At 41.5% G+C, this 12254-nt stretch overlaps 1 protein-coding gene across 1 annotated transcript in view; it reads left to right on the top strand.

The window, feature by feature from the left end:
* Nucleotides 1-12254, top strand: part of CALCOCO2 (calcium binding and coiled-coil domain 2) — a 997525-nt gene that overhangs the window by 110222 nt on the left and 875049 nt on the right. The window lies entirely within an intron of this gene.

Raw genomic sequence — 12254 nt, 5'->3', positions numbered from 1 at the left:
CCAGCACTTGCCAGAAATTCCTGCAGCTCTTTCAGCGTTGCTGTATGTCTCTGACAGCCTCCCTGACCAGTTTTCGTCTTTGTCTTTTCATCAGTTTTGGAGAGACATCTGATTCTTTGCAACATCACTGTTGTCCCGTATATTTTCTCCACTTTTTGATGACTGTCTTCACTGTGTTCCATAGTATATACAATGCTGTGGACATTTTTTTGTACCCTTCTCCCGACTGATACCTTTTAACAATGAGACCCCTTTGATGGTTTGTAAGCTCTCTGTGAACCATGGCTTTTGCTGTAGCAGGCAACTGAGTAAATGCTGCCAGGAAAATCCTACTAAAACAGCTGAACTTTATTTGGGGTTAATCAGAGTCTCTTTAATTGATGGCAGGTATGTACCCAAGAAGACTGAATGGTGCAATTAAATCAAAAGGTGCTTCATCAAAGTATTAGTTTAAGGGTGTGGACACTTATGCAACCAGCTTATTGTACGGTTTTATATTTTTTCCCCTAACAGATTTGTTTGTTTTTCAATTGAATTGTACAGGTTATAGGTTACAGTAAAGGTGGGAAAAGTTTTGAAATGATTTATTGTGGCCTCATTTTTTATATTGCAAAAACCTGGCATTTTAATAGGAGTGTGTACACTTTTTATATCCACTGTAGCTGCATGGACTCAGCAATACCTGACAGAAGCAAATTATCTTCTCAAAGAAGAGTAAACCTGCCTGGTGGACAGCAGCAATAAACAAACTCTATAATAAAAGGAAAAAAGTTGCCATCCAGTACCAAGAAGGAGCAGGTGCCAAGCTGGAAACATTCTCTCCTTTGTTGAACAAGTAAATAAGATCATTGGTGAAATCCTCAAAGGCTAACATTGAGTCCAAATTGGCCACATCCACTAAGGACAATTGCAAAGCCTTCCTCACATATAAGGTAGCACCCAAATCTGCTTTGAACTGGTGGTCAAGAACGCCACATACACAAACGCCATAGATATAGCCACCCTGCTGCCAAACAGGTTCATTGAAAACATTACCCTCGTCTCCCCCATCAGTAAACCAGGACAGCCCCAGCACCTGCCCCTCCCCTCATCACCAGGAAGCAGGTCTTTAAAGCCCTCTCAAAGGCAAAAAATACAGCCTCCATGAAACCCGACAACATCCCTGGCTATATCCTACATGAACTCAGGCATGAGCTCTCAGCACCATTAGGCACCCTATTCAACCAAAGCCTGAACACCGGTCAAATGGAGGACAGCTACTGTCATCCCTCTATACAAAGGTGAAGCGTCCACTGACCCAGGCAGTTATAGGTCCATCAGCCTAACTGGCCTGGTCTGCAAGGCCATGGAATGCATTATCATGGACCTTATAAATAAAGACATTGGCAACCCCCAAATACTTGACCCCACACAGTTTGGTTTTGTCAAAGGGAGATATTGCTTGTTAAACTTGGTCAAATTCTTCAAAAAAGCCACGGACGAGGGGAAGACTATGGACACCACCTACCTTGAACTAGCCAAAGCCTTCAACACTATTCCCCACTCAGGCATAATAGATGAACTCTTCCAGCTAGGCATCAACTCATGTGTTACCAGATGGGTAGCTAAATGGCTCACTGATAGAACCCACTCAGTCAAAATAGGGAAGTCACCTCTAGTAGTAGACCCGTAATGAGCAGCATACCCCAAGGATCGGTCTTTGGGCCTCTACTGTTTGGGATATACTTTTCTGAGGTGCAAGCCAAAACCAGTGGTCTGTGGCTGACCATGTTTGCAGATGACTACAAGCTGGGTACTGTCTTAAATTCCCCTAGTGATGTGAACATCCTCCAAGAGGGCCTTAACCAAACTAATGACTGGTGCCAGAAGCATGGTCTCAAACTGAATGTCAAGAAATGCATCATTATCTCCTTCTGGGGAAAAGTCCCCACAAATTATCACATTAATAACAACATACTAAGAACACAGTCAGTCATGAGGGACTTGGACATCCATGTTGATAGCACCCTGACTTTTGACCCCCACATTGTTTCTGTTCTATGGAAGGCTTTCTACATGGCCCACCTCATAAGTAAGGGTATTTCATTTAAGAACAAGGAGGTCATAACATCCCTCTATTTCTCTCTTATCAGACCCATTATTGAGTACAATGCCCCCTTCACCATGTACCTTGCCAAGCACAATGCAGCAGCTGGAGAGACGATAGAGGTTCCTGACTGGGAAAATCCAGGGTCTAAAACACCTATTTTATACAAATAGGCTAAAAGCCCTGTCCCTCTACTCAGTCTCGTACGGACTGCTCAGAGGTGACCCGTGTCTGGCATGCAAGACCATCTCGGACCCAGCCTTGATGGAGTTGCTGCATATCTGTAAGTCAAACTCCACTCACGCAACCCCACATGCAAGGCCTTAACCTGGTCTGTTGCATTAATAGAACTTGTTGACGGGATAGATTTTTATCCCAAAGACTCCCCCATCTGTGGAACAGACTCCCTCTCTATGTCAAGCAGAGTACCTCATTGGCTCCCTTTAAGAGGAACCTGGATGACTGGATGGGAAGCAGAAAATCCACCCCTGGGATCTCACCTGTCTCTCTGCTGGGCTAGGGAAACAGGTGCTGACTTTGTGGGAACATGGGTGAAATTCTTGATTAGGCTTATAAGGGCCTCCGGTCCATGAGCCTAGTATTGTCCTATGAACCTAAGAGTGAAAAAAGGTGGCCAAACTCTAACCTTCCGGTTTGATTGACAGCCAACTTCCATACTAATTACATCAGCCTTTTACATCATCTAATCCCACCCTGGGCCCCATGGCACCATCCCCCTCTCTCAGGAGATTAGTTAACTGTCCTTCCACCTGATCCCTCCCAGTTTCCAGCCTTTTATCTAGTCAGGCACAAAGCTATCTAGCCTTCTTTTGCAATAACTTTACAACCTGGAACCTGAAGAGAGGAAAAATCTGAGCAGAGGAGCCCTGACTTCACTACCTGGAACATGGAGAGTGGAAGAATCTGAACAGAAGAGCCCTCAGTTACCCCTAGACTCAGAAAGAAACTTGACAGTGAAGACCCCAGACTGGAGTACCATAAAACCTTGCACTGGGACCAGAAGCATTCCACCACTCACTGCAGCTACTCCCCAGCAACCAGGTATAGAACTGTAGCCACTGGGCCTGCATTTAACAACATTTCTGTAATCTGCAGTGCAGTGAATATTGTTCCAGGGCACCACTCCACACTGCTATATTCTTTACACCATAGGCACACTCTGCTTATGCTCAAAGAAGATCTGAGATTCTTATGTTTATTAAAAAATGTTGTATACTCTGCAGTTCACCACTTAGTGGATTTTTATTCCATGGGCATAAAAAGCCGACGCAAAACATTCTGAGGTCTCAAACATTACTTACATTTTTCCTGCTACCTGTGCACATCCATGAGCTCTGTAAATACGATCACTGTGCCTTGTTTCTGCTGTATGCTATTTCTCTGGATGCATGTACTGTTCAAAATGGGAATCACCCAGTGCAGCTTTAAGTGACTACCTCCCCTGCTTATAAAAAGGTCTGTCTTTATCAAGAGGAGGAAGAGCGGGGGCTGGTCACATTAGGCATATACATGAGCCTCTTATAAGCAGGCACTGTAAACGTTTTGTTACACAAGAGAATATTAGCCTTTCATATTATATGTCAGGAGATAATGAGCCTGTAAAAGTGGGCACAGCCCCTCATATTACATGCGTTACAAAACAAAGTGTGGTGATGGTCTCTTAAAAGCATGCATCTTCAATGTTTAAAGTGTAAATCACTCTGTTAGATGGACCTGATGAAGCTCAGGTGAACGTGTTTTCTTAAATGTAGTTCTATAGGTGTAGCTCATATCGTATTGTCATGTTTTGTTTGTTAGAAGTTAAAAACAAAAATACAACTAAGACTTTTTAATTAGGAATGAGTTTTCACAGGCTTCTAAGCTGGTAAACCCTCATGAGTATTTCAGGAATATTCTAACAAGGGAGTAACCTCTAAGCTTTGGGTTTGGCTCCTTGTTTTTCCATCTCCCAGATTTTCCTCCATTCAGCTCCCATGGACACTCCCAGCTTTGTCTGTAACTGCCTGTAAATAACTGACCTGTTGAATGTAATGTATTAGAACAAGAACACTTGTCTATCTACCTACTTAACTGAATAAACTACTGGAAACTTCAACAAGGTGTCTTTATTCCTCCCACGGGAAGAGTATCAGAGAGTCTCCTAGATCTGCAAGCTAAAGTGATTTTATCTAGACTTATCGTTTATACTCTGTTTCTTTGTTAGGAGCCTCTGAGGTCTTTCCTCTGTTTGGTTTATATATACGTTTACTGAATTCATAAAGCAAAGCATAAATGCAATATATACAGAAGGAAAACTGTACAGTATAAACCAAAGAATTTTCTATACAGCATGTAGAACTATAACAGTTGTTCGAGATGTCTGGTGAGTTGCATCTCAGATGGGCATTGTCCATTATAGCTGGTCTGAACATTGCTGACTACAAGAAGACAATAACATCATTACATCTGGATGACATCCCAGATGGGCATTGTCCTTTATAGCTGGTCTGAACAGTGCCAACTACAAGAAGACAGTAACATCTTTAGAACTGGATGACATCCCAGAAGACATTGTCCTTTATAGCTGGTCGGAACAGTGCCGACTACAAGAAGACAATAACACTGTTAGACCTGGATGACATCCCAGACGGGCATTGTCCTTTATTGCTGGTCGGAATAGTGTCAACTTCAAGAAGGTAGTAACATCTTTAGGCATGGATGATGCTCCCTTGTTGATCATCTGTGACATGTAAAAAGATATCCTGTCAGCTGTTGGATCGAAGGAGAGGGAATTATTGCCCAGGGTTCCCAGGTCTCTAATCACATTTTTATTTTGAAGTGGGGTATTGTCAATGCTAAATGCTGGGGGGGATAATAATTTGTCTGCCAAATGTGACAAAGTTGCATTTTTAACATTTAAGTTGTCTTTTTTCAATATGCCAGGCATTTATATGAGTAAACTCTTGTTGGATGACTTCTGTGTCAGACAGGGATTTGACAGTGACTCCCAGTTTGCAGACATCTGCAGACTTTGTTAGCCTTAGGTCTTGGTTTTTAGTCCATCGCCCAGAGATGTGAGTACCAGATAAAAGCGGTCCCAGCAGTGAGCTCTGTGTGGCAGTACTGACCACCTTCATGTCCTCTGATACCGCTCCTAGGTCTTGGTTTTTAGTTCATCGTCCAGAGATGTAAGTACCAGATAAAAGCAGTCCTGTGGGGCAGTACTGACCACCTTCATGTCCTCCGATACTGATCCTACCACCAAACCATGCGTGTTCTGTATTCTAGAAATACAGAAGTTATCTTGCATTGTCTATATTTTTTTGTCATTCTCGTTGGATGTACATATTTGGTCCGAGTGTAAAAGGAACTACTTTGTGGTGCCAAACAGAGTTTGCTGCCCCCTAGGTTCTTGATCTCGCTGTCCCATTACCTCATGTTACACTCGACATACATAGTGGAAAAAAAGGACCATCATCAGTGGGGGGCCGGATGCAGTTTCCTGCAAACACTGACTTGGAGGCTATGCCCCCAGACACTTGTGTTACCATGGCCATGCTTAATAACAAAACGTGTATGGAGTGTTTTTCAGGGAGAAAAGCTCCACAATAAAAGAAATAAAAACACATGCAAATAGGTGAACATTGACATTACATTACAATATACTGTAAATACACATTATCAAAGAGACAGTGTAAAGTTTGTTGAATTTAATGAACTGTATTGAAAATTCTACCACACAAGGTCATTTATTTTTGCTCCAGATAAAGGCGAGATGTAAGCTTTATGTCCTCTTTTTTTTTTTAAATTATCACTGCCACTACTACTATATTGGCACTTTAGTGTGTTCATAGGTTCATAGGTTGGTACTAGGCTATCGGCCCTAGGGCCTATACAAGCCTAGCCATAACAATTTCCCTGGCTATTTCTTCCCACACTGTTTACTTCCCTGGACCCCTGTCTAGCAGGGTGACTGATGTGATCCCTGGGGTGAATTTCCTTTCTCCCATCCAATCATCAAGGTTCCTTTTGAAGAGGACCAAAGAGGTGCTCTGCTTGACATGTATGGGAAGTCTATTCCAGAGTCTGGGGCGTCTCTGGGTCAGGAACCTATCCCTTCAGCATGTTTTGTTCATTGTGATGACAAGGTTTAGATCCCTAGAGCATGTGGCTCTGAGAGATTGGGATTTCTTTAAGTGTAGCATGTCCAACAAATCTGGGTTTGACATGGCCTTGTATGTTAAGCAGAGATTGCCTCTGAGTAGACGATATGCCACAGAGTATAGCTGGAGTTTTTTAAGGCAGTCAACATAGGGCATCTGCTTTAGGCCTGTGATTCTTTTAGTGAGGTATTTCTGCGGCCTTTCCAGTTGTTGCAGATGTCTTGAGAGGTACATACCAAATGGGGCATTGTATTCTATAATGGGTCTAATGAGGGATGAGTACAGTGGGACAATGACCTCCTTTTTTCTGGATGAAAAGCCCTTAGTGATGAGGCGTGCCACATAGAAGGATGTCTTGACTGTTGTGGCAATGTGGTTATTGAAGGTGAGACCACTGTCCACCTGTGTCCCTAAGTCTGTTATCACACTTTCGGTGTTTAGGGTACTGCCACCTATATGGTAATTCATGGATACATGTTTTTTCCCAAAGGGGATAACAGTACATTTCTTGGCATTGAGCTTGAGCCCATGGCTCTGGCACCAAGCATCTGTTTCTGTAAGGCCCTTTTGTAGAGTATCCACATCATTTGGGGATTCAATAATGGCTCCCAGTTTGCAGTCATCTGCGAACTTTGTTAGCCAGAGTCCCTTAGTGTTGGCCTGTACTTCAGAGAAGTAGATGCCAAACAAGAGAGGTCCCAGTACTGAACCCTGAGGTACTCCACTTGTCACTTGTCTGGAGCTGGATTTGGAGTCAGTTACTTTTACAGTGTGGGTTCTGTCAGTAAGCCAGTTGGCAACCCATCGAGTGACATAGGGATTAATGCGCAGCTTAGTAAGTGTATCTATTATTCCAGAGTGGGGGATGGTGTTAAAGGCCTTGGCGAGGTCCAGATAGGCTGTGTGGACTGCCTTACCCTCGTCCATGGCTCTGGAGACTGATTCGAAGAAGTCAGTCAGGTTCAGGATACAAGATCGGCCCTTCACGAACCCAAACTGGGTGGGGTCCAGTGTTTGAAGGTTACCAATGTCTTTGTTTATAAGTTCCATGATAATACGTTCCATGGCCTTGCAGATCAGGCTCGTCAGACTGATGGGGCGGTAGTTCCCAGGATCCAAGGTGGATCCCCCCTTGTGGAGTGGGATAACTGTAACTGTGCACCAGTCAATGGGCATGAAGCCTGAGGTGAGGGTATGTTTAAACATGACACTTAGGTGAGGTGCCAGTTCATTTTGTAGTTCATGCAGTACACAGCCCGGGATGTCATCTGATCTCATGGATGCTGTATTCTTAGCTTTGGAGAGTGCGTTTTTTACCTGTGTGGCCATTATTACCGGAATTTGGCAATCTTCCAGTATTGAGATGGGCCATTTAGGGGGTAAGAGGGGGGGGTGAAGTTGGCACTGAATCGATCTGACAGGATATTGGCAATATCCTTGGGATCAGTATATTTAATACCATTCTGTTGTAGCTCAGAACAGATCTCAGCATTGCCATTTAGATTCTTGACATAGTTATAGAATGCCTTGTGGGTGTCTTTGGAATCTTTGGCAATTTTATTTTCATAACTATCTTTGGAGGATTTTATGAGGGATCTCTGCTTCTTACTGAGGCTGGTAAGGGAGTTTTTTGCATCCTGGGATTTTCGTCTTTTCTGCAACAGTTTCTTCTTTTTGTTGTAAAGTTTGTTTATGGCAGGGGACCACCAGATTGGCTTCCTTTTTTTGGAGGAGAGCATCTTGGTTCTATTTGGGATGGCACGATTCATGCATGAGTGGATGTGCTTGTATAGTGCCTTAGTGTAGGACTCAGCAGTCGAACTTTCAGTTCCCGTCTGCATGGGCGTCATGAAGTTTGTAACTTCTGACTTCAGTAGCATGAAGTTGGCTTTGGAGAAGTTTTTATGGAGGTTTCCTTCCTGGGGGGTGGGATGTGGATGTTAAGGGTGATTAGCTTATGGTCTGATCTGACCAACGAGGGGGTGACCATAGGTGTGGAGCATCGATTTCCCATGTTGGTAATGACCAGGTCTAGGATATTGGAGCCCCTGGTGGGACTATGGATTAGTTGATCCAGGGCATTGGAATTTATGAATTCCAAGAACCGTTGAGCAAAAGTGTTGGTACACGAGTAGTTTTCCCATTTAATGGCAGGGTAGTTAAAATCACCTAGTATTAGGCTGGTTTTTTTTGTATATTAATATTTTCCAGTATGTTTAGAAATGTGTAGTGAGAATCTTGGGGCATGGTGGGGGATCTGTAGCAAGCTACAATTTGGATTGCAGTCTTACCTAGTGTTAGTTGCACCTGGAGAATTTCAGACGCATTGTGTTGGGCAACTAGCCTGGTGGTGTGAATATCCGGGTTCATGTCAAACCAACGACATGTTCAAATAAAGTAAAGGATATGATATGATACTGTACCCATACTACTTCCCCCTTGCAGGACCCATGTTAGCACTGTACTTTCGTATACATGTACTGTCTATGTTTTCAACTGTCGATGGTTTCGTTTCGCTGTAGTGACTTTCGTTATTTGAACATGTCGTTGGTTTGACATGAACCCGAATATCCTTGGTGAATATGGACACTCCTCCACCTTTAGTGTTTCAATCCTGGTTTGGTGGCCGAAAAGTGTGGTAAGAGTTGTAGCCTGGTATTGCAGGGGTGCTCTCTGGAGCCTTGAACCAGTCTCAGTTACTGCACAGTGTACTAGACAGCTTCAAAATTCACATGTGATGAGGGGGATTCAGAAAATTGTGTGAAGGGATAAACCAAACAAACTAGGGCCAGTTGATAGGTCTGGTTCAGTCCTTTAAGAAAATTTTCTATAAAAGGAACCTTGTATACTTTACAGGAAGATATGGGGACCTAAAAGCCAAAGAATGTTGAAGTCTACTTCCTTAGGATTTCACAAGAGTAAAGCAACAGTGTGATTCTTTGAATCCCTATTGTCATGGTATTTTAGTTCTGTACTGATCATGTTTACACAACCTCTTCATTTCGTCGGGTGTGTTCCTAGGTTTTTTCCATTTATATGGCAGAACTGTACATTTTTTTACAGTTGCAAAGCATTAATACACATTATGGTTAGATAACATTCTAAAAGGGAATACAGAACAGAATTCTTACAAGAGTGCTTTCATAGGCAGTCCAGAGTAGTATTGGTGAGAGTAAACCTATGTTTGAAGAAATATTAAAACACAGCTATACAATTGTGTCCTTATCTTTCAAGGGATGAGCCATTATTCAATATTCTTTTTAGTTCATAAAAAGGAAAAAAATTGGAGGCCAATCTTACATTGTTCAGGCTTTAACATCCGAGCGGTCATTCTCCTGTATATTATCACCATTTTTCATTGAAGGTGTTCAGCAAAGACAGGGATTTTGTGAGAGAAGAACCCTGACAGAAAGGCATGACAACAGAGTTGCACTGAATCATGGGAGGTGATGACACATTACCACATACAGAAAATGGGAAAGGGGGGATTGATGATGTTTTATTGCCACATTTTAGTTGTCAAGCCCCACATAAGGAGTCAAAAACACTATCATCCCTCACTTGTCCAGTTTAACCTGGGTTTGCTGTCAAGCGTTTCACAGCTGCCATGGGAGTTCTCAGGTTGTGGGTCATTTCGGTCTTCCTTGCCTTGATTGTCTAATCCTTGTTTATTCAGAGCAGCTACTTTTTTAAGACTTAATGTTTCTGATTCCATTTGTGGAGTAAACTCTTACAATCAACATAAACAAAGTCAGTTTCATTTGCCAGTATCTATTAAGTAACATGATTGAAGTATGAATATTATCTTAATAAGAAAACCTAACCATGTTCATCAATATAACCATCAAAGGAAATAGCAACAGTGTATACAGATTGTGCAGTGTTTATATATACAGATTATACAGTGTAGTTTTTATATATAAAGATTATATAGTGTTTATATATGCAGATTATACAGTGTTTATATATGCAGATTATACAGTGTTTATATATGCAGATTATACAGTGTTTATATATGCAGGTCATGCATTGTTTGTATGTATATATATATATATATATATATATATATATATATATATATATATATATATATATATATATATATACAGATCATGCAGTGTTTATATATACAGATCATGCAGTGTTTATATATGCAGGTCATGCAGTGTTTATATATACAGATTATACAGTGTTTATATATGCAGGTCATGCATTGTTTATATATACAGATCATGCAGTGTTTATATATACAGGTCATGCAGTCTTTATAGATGCAGATTATACAGTGTTTATATATGCAGATTATACAGTATTTATATATGCAGGTCATGCAGTGTTTATATATGCAGATCATGCAGTGTTTAAATATACAGATTATGCAGTGTTTATATATGCAGAGCATGCAGTGTTTAAATATGCAGTTTATGCAGTGTTTAAATATGCAGTTTATGCAGTGTTTATATATGCAGAGCATGCAGTGTTTAAATATGCAGTTTATGCAGTGTTTAAATATGCAGTTTATGCAGTGTTTATATATGCAGTTTATGCAGTGTTTTATATATGCAGATTATGCTGTGTTTATATATGCAGATTTTGCAGTGTTTATATAGACAGGTCATGCAGTGTTTATATAGACAGGTCATGCAGTGTTTATATATGCAGATTATGCAGTGTTTATATATACAGATTTTGCAGTGTTTATATAGACAGGTCATGCAGTGTTTATATAGACAGGTCATGCAGTGTTTATATATGCAGATTATGCAGTGTTTATATATGCAGATTATGCATGGTTTATATATATAGATCATGCAATGTCTATATATACAGATCATGCAGTGTCTATATATGCAGTTTATGCATTGTGTTCATATATGCAGGTTATGCATTGTGTTTTTATATATCTCGTTTATGGCCCCTCACAACATCAGTGCATTTCTTAGTCTTCTGTCTAGGACTTAGTCTTTGGTCTGAATTACTAAGAAACACAAAGACACAACCAGTTTTAGGGGTACCACTGTATCAGGTAGGGCAGTCATTGCACAGGGTTTATTACCTCTTGTCCTGCCCATGTCTCAGGCAACAGCTGTTGTGTCAGGAACTCCTAATTAATCTGTCATGCACCCCTTTGTTCTCTGTCAATGTCCCCTAAATGGTGTGTACCAACCCTTTACAAGTAATATGAATTGTCAAGACACAGTAGTTTATCTGAGAACATAGGTTCATTGGTAAGTACTAGGCTATCTGCCCATGGGCATTTATAAGCCTAGTCACAGAGTGATGGCTTTCGCCTCCCCATTAGATTAGTAACCTGGGCCTCTGTCAACAGGGCTCCTGAAGTGATCCCAGGGTAGAACTTATGATTACCCATCCACTCATCAAGATTTCTCTTGAAAAGGGTCAGAGAGGAGCTCTGTCGAATATGGATTGTTATTCTATTCCAGAGTGAGGGGAGTCGCTGGGACAGGAATCTATCTATACATTGTACCTTTTATTCCTTTTGGCATGTTGTTAGGGGTGGTTGAGTCGCACGTGAACATCTGAGAGGTGTCAGTGGATCTGATGTCCATTAGACTGGAACATTCTTGGTGTCCTGTGTTTTGCAACCGTGGCACATCTCATTCCACACTTCCTGCTGTGTCATTAGAAGGAAGCTTACATTGGTGTTGGTTCTGAAAATGCTGTACAGCCATGTTTTATGGATTTCTGTTTTAAGTCAGTCAGCTGATGACCACTACGCTACACCTGCTGCCAGGTAATGCTTTCCATGCTTTAAGCTCCAGCAATCACAGTCCTTTTGGATTTAGTCTCTCACTCATCTTGTATTCTCTACGATGCTGTAGCACAGTTGCCTGTCTCGCTGACCATCATTTGCATATGTTTTGAGTTTACTCTGCATAATATGTTGTATGTCACATGGAATCCTGGTTCTGAATCACACCTACACATAACTGCATGCTACATCAGTGCCTGCATCCTGTCCTTGGTGTACTTTGAATATGTCT

This window comes from Protopterus annectens, chromosome 13.part0 (genome assembly GCF_019279795.1).
Source record: "Protopterus annectens isolate FY-2018-M chromosome 13.part0, PAN1.0, whole genome shotgun sequence".
NCBI lineage: Eukaryota > Metazoa > Chordata > Ceratodontiformes > Protopteridae > Protopterus > Protopterus annectens.
This window is presented reverse-complemented; position numbering and strand designations above follow the sequence as displayed.